Genomic DNA, 5,223 nt, shown 5'->3' with positions numbered 1-5,223 from the left:
GTGGGGGGGTGGGACGGCAGAGTGACAGCCAATGGGGGCTCAGACGCGCTCATGCTTCTGGGGGAGTGGGAGGCAAAGGCGCCCCCCCAATAATGAGGGCTGCGTTACTCTTTTCACACCTGGCTGCAGTTTACTACGAAGGGAGGGGATCTCCCCCTGCATGCTGCGTAGGGATGATTCACCTGCCTTTGTGATTCAGGTAGATCAGAGTCGGGCTGGCACCTTAGAGGCCGGCAAGAGATTCAGGGTGTCCGCTTCGGAGAGTCAAAAGTTCCCTTTTTCAGAAATGGAGATCTCAGAGTCCCTTCCCTTCCAGTCAGAAGACGGAAAGGATGCTTGCAAAGGATGCTGAAGTGGTACCCTCGAAGCTGAGTGTGAGCCAGCTCACAGTTTCTTAGCCTCCGGCTCACACAGTTCTGTCTTAGCTCAGGAAGGAGGGCGCCAGAGCAAACCGATTTCTGCAGCAGCCAAGTCGCTCGCTCACAACTTTAATGCCAGTAGCTCAGAAAGTAAGAATATTTGCTCACGAGACTCCACAGCTTAGAGGGAACATTGCGGTATTGTAATCAGCTTGATTAAAGAAGAGGGGGAATGCCGGGGAGCCAGTTTGGTGCAGTGGTGAAGTGCGCGGACTCTAATCTGGGAGAGCCGGGTTCGATTCCCCACTTCTCCTCCACTCGCAGCTGCTGGATGACCTTGGGCAAGCCGTAGTTCTCTCAGAGCTGTCCTTGAAAAAGAGCAGTTTCTGTCAAGAGCTCTCTCAGCCCCGCCCGACCTCACAGGGTGTCTGTTGTGGGGAGGGGAAGGGGAAGGAGTTTGTAAGCCGCTCTGAGACACCTTTGGGTAGTGAAGGGTGGGGTATAAATCCAATCTCTTCCTCGTCTTCTTCTTCTTCTGGGGGGGGGGGAATTAGCATCTGTCGACAGAGAAGATCCTGCCATCCTAGCAGTTCGAAAGCAAGGAATTGCAAGTAGATAAACAGGTACCACTTTGGTGGGAAGGGAACAGCGTTCCGTCCGCCTCGGCGTCTAGTCATGCCGCAACCCTAGAGTTGGATTCGACTGGCTTTCGAGCAAGGGAACCTTTGTGTCCCTCTTCAGCCTTTTTGATTGCAGATGTAGAAGCAGAGAGCCATAGATGGTTCCCTTTCATTAAGGCATGATCTCGCATGTGACTCCTTAAATTCGGCTTTATTGTGGTGCCGTAGAGGCATGTGTGTTGTGGGCAAGAGAGAGGCATGCACTTCTTTGGTTTGGCACAGTGGTTAGGAGCGTGGACTCCAATCCGGGAGAACTGGGTTTGATTCCCCACTCCTCCGCGTGCAGCCAGCTGGGGACCTTGGGTCAGTCACAAGTCCTTTCAGAGCTGTTCTCTCGAGGGCAGTTCTGGAAGGAGCTCTCTCAGCCCCTACCTCACAGGGTGCCTGCTGTGGGGAGGGGAAGGGAAAGGAGTTTGTAAGCCGCTCTGAGACTCTTTCGTGTAGTGAAGGGCGGGGTATAAATCCAATCTCCTCCACCTTCTCCTCTTCCTCTGTCAGTCTGCAAGGATGCTTTGCTGTGGATAGAATACGTAAAGAGGCCTGGGGGGGGGGCAACCTTAAAAACGAACAAGAATGTATTCCGGTGCCTCCTTTTGTCATGTACGTAAACTAGGCAGAAATTTATGTATTTTTATTAATCTGTGTCCCGCCTTTCACCCCGAGCAGCTTACATCATTCTCCTCTACTCTGTTTTATCCTCACAACAACCCTGTGAGGTTGGTGCGTGACTGGCCTGAGGTCACCCAGCGAGTTTCTGAGGCCCAAGTGAGGATTTGAACCCGGGTTTTCCAGCTTCTAGTCCGACAGTTTAATCACTACACCACGCTGGCTGAAGAAGAAGAAGAAGAAGAAGACTGAGGCCCAAGTGAGGATTTGAACCTGGGTTTTTCGGATCCTAGTCCGACAATTTAATCACTACACCACGCTGGCTCTTGAAGAATGAGAAGAAGAAGAAGAAGAAGAAGAAGAAGAAGAAATTGGATATACACCCCGCTCTTCACTACCCGAAGGAGTCTCAGAGTGGCTTAAAATCCCTTTCCCTTCCCCTCCCCACTACCCTGTGAGGTCGGTGGGGCTGAGAGAGGTCTCCCGAGGACTGCCCTTGAGAGAACAGCTCGGAGAGAACTGTGGCTTGCCCAAGGTCACACCAGCAGCTGCAAGTGGAGGAGTGGGGAATCAAACCCGGTTCTCCCAGATTAGAGTCCGCGCGCTTAACCACTTCACCAGACTGGCTCTGAAGTGACCTCTACCTAACGCCTGCCCGCTACATGCATCGGACAACATGGGGCTTTGCACTGAATAAAAACTTGACAGTCTTTCTGGAACGACCAGACTCCTGTTTAGTTTTACCGGAAGAGATGAACCCGGCTACCCCTTTGGAATTATGCAATGCCGGCATGCCGAGTTGGATTGAGCTGCCGTTGCCAGATTTTGCCAGTGGAAGAACAGAGATACTCTAGATAAACGCATGCTAATGGAATCATCAAAAATTCATCGCCGGGTGTCTCTAGAAAGGCCAAGGGAGCTCAGGGGGAAATGTAGCAGCATGCGGGCCTGGAATTGTGACTGACGCAACCGTCTCGTGTGGTTTTGTGCTGTTTGGTTGTGCATTGCAGCTCTGCCCCCAGCCCTCGAGGGTCTCGTTTCAAACCAGGCCGGTGCTTGGCACAGGTAGCAGACCCGTGTAAACAAGACACGGTACAAACACAAGTTGCACAGATGAGTTCTTCGGCCTCGGCAGACGTCATCTTTAAATTGAACCCGAGGGACTGTCTGCACCGTTACTGCTTGTCTGCTCTCCGAAAATCCCCACGGGAAGCCTGAGCACTGTGGTTTGCCCAGCCCCGGATGGAACTGTTTGTGTATTGTGTCCTCATGGCTGATTCTGCATCGGCAACCCTCATTGGAGCAGAAATTCCCCTCTGCCTTGCGTGTGGCTTTCATTTCCTTTGATCGTCGGATTTTATGGTAGCCTCCACACTCCCCAGTAGTCATGTATGGCTGCGAGAGTTGGACTATAAGGAAGGCCGAGCGCCGAAGAATAGATTCTTTTGAACTATGGTGCTGGAGAAGACTCTTGAGAGTCCCTTGGACTGCGAGGAGATCAAATCAGTCAACCCTAAAAGAAATCAATCCTGACTGTTCCCTGGAAGGCCAGATAATGTAACTGAAGCTCAAATACTTTGGCCACCAAATGAGAAGGGAGCGCTCACTGGAGAAGACCCTGATGCTGGGAAAGATCGAAGGTCAAAGAAGACGGGGACGGCAAAGGATGAGACGGTCAGACAGTGTCAGATGCAACGAACATGAAGTTGAGCCAACTTCAGAGGACAGTGGAAGACAGGAGGGCCTGGCGTGATCTGGTCCATGGGGTCGCGAAGAGTCGGACTCGACTGTGCGACTGAACAACAACAACAACACTCCCCAGGCAGAGTGTGTATACCTTGTGGCTCGCAGCTACAGATGGACCTCTGCTCCATATGTTTATCCCAACCCCGCTTGAACCTGTCTGTGCTGGTAGCCGCCCACCACTTCCTGCGGCAGTGAATTCCGCGTGTTCATGATTCTTTGGGCGAAGGAGGAGTTCCTTTTCTCTGTTCTAAGCCTACTGCTCATGAATGTCATTGAGTGCCCACGAATTCCTGTGTTGTGAAAAACGGAGAGAAGTACTTCTTTCTTGCCCTTCTCTCGTGCATAATTTTGTAAACCTCTGTCATGTCACCCCCTCAATCTGTCAGCACGTGACTCAGAGGTTAAGACGCCGAGCTGCCGACCAGAAGGTCGGTAGCTCGGCAGTTCGAGACCCGAGTGCCGCCTCTCGACTCTGGCCCCAGCTCCTGCCATCCTAGCAGTTTGAAAGTAAGAAATTGCAAGTAGATAAATGGCTACCGCTTCGGTGGGAATGTAACAGCGTTCCATGCGCCTCAGCATTTAGTCATGCTGGCCACATAACCATGGAGACGTCTTTGGACAGCGCTGGCTCTTCGGCCTGGAAACGGAGATGAGCACCGCATCTCTGGAGTCGGATTCGACTGGCTTTCGAGCAAGGGAAACCTTTACCTTTTTATCATGTCAGCCCCTCAATATGTTAGCATGTAGGGAAGGAAATTCCACTGTTGTCTGCCCTTTCTTTTTCAAAACAAACAAACCATAGGTAAAGGTAAAGGTTCCCTTGCTCGAACGCCAGTCGAGTCCGACTCTAGGGTTGCGGTGCTCATCTCCGTTTCCATGCCGAAGAGCCAGCGCTGTCCGAAGACGTTTCCGTGGTCATGTGGCCGGCATGACTAAACACCGAGGCGCGCGGAACGCTGTTCCCTTCCCACCGAGGCGGTACCTATTTATCTACTTGCGATTTCTTGCTTTCGAACTGCTAGGCTGGCAGGAGCTGGAACGAGAGACGGGAGCTCACTCCGTCATGCGGCACACGCGGGTCTCGAACTGCTGAACTACCGACCTTCCACAGCCTGCAGTTCAGCGTCTTAACCACTTGAGCCACCGCAGCTCCTCAAACCATAAAACAAGCAGAATAAACATAGAACACCATAAAGTTTTAGATGAGATGTATGTTACACAACAAGGCACAGCTTTTCCAGACGAGAGGGAACGTGACCCAGTTTAGACATGGCATCTCTGCGGGCACCAGTGGGGTGCATTCATCTTGCCCCAGTCTCACAGGAACCTCGACGGGACGCAGCCCTTTGCCCGCAGGATCCGTCTCGGGCCATTCGGAGCAGAGGAGAGGCTGACCGGATCCCTCCGTTTTCCCCTGCCTTGGGCTGAGAGCCGGGCGTCTTCGTTTCCAAGCTGGGGTGTGGATCCCCCGGCCCCTCAGCAGATCACTTCAGGATCCGGAGACTCATCTTATGTTCAATGTTCAGCTTTTCCACAGACTGCAAAAGGAAGAGGAGAGACCAGGGGTCATATCATAGAAAAAAAGGTGCAGGAGCTCATTAGCATGCGTCATTAGCATAACTCATTTGCATGTGCCACACCCCCTGGCATCACCGGATGTGTGTCAGAAGGCAACACCCACCGCTCAGGCTCCACTGGACTGTTTTGGATTGCTAGCTGTTGGGGGGGGGAATGTGCAGATCTGCCCTCGCAGAGGAGGGAGAGCTTGTACCTGAATAAAACTTGGTCTTAAAGGTGCCACTGGACTGTTTTGGGTTGCTAGCTATTGGGGG

The sequence above is a fragment of the Gekko japonicus genome, unplaced genomic scaffold, assembly GCF_001447785.1.
Source record: "Gekko japonicus isolate JY-2015 unplaced genomic scaffold, Gekko_japonicus_V1.1 scaffold5229, whole genome shotgun sequence".
Lineage (NCBI taxonomy): Eukaryota > Metazoa > Chordata > Lepidosauria > Squamata > Gekkonidae > Gekko > Gekko japonicus.
This window is presented reverse-complemented; position numbering follows the sequence as displayed.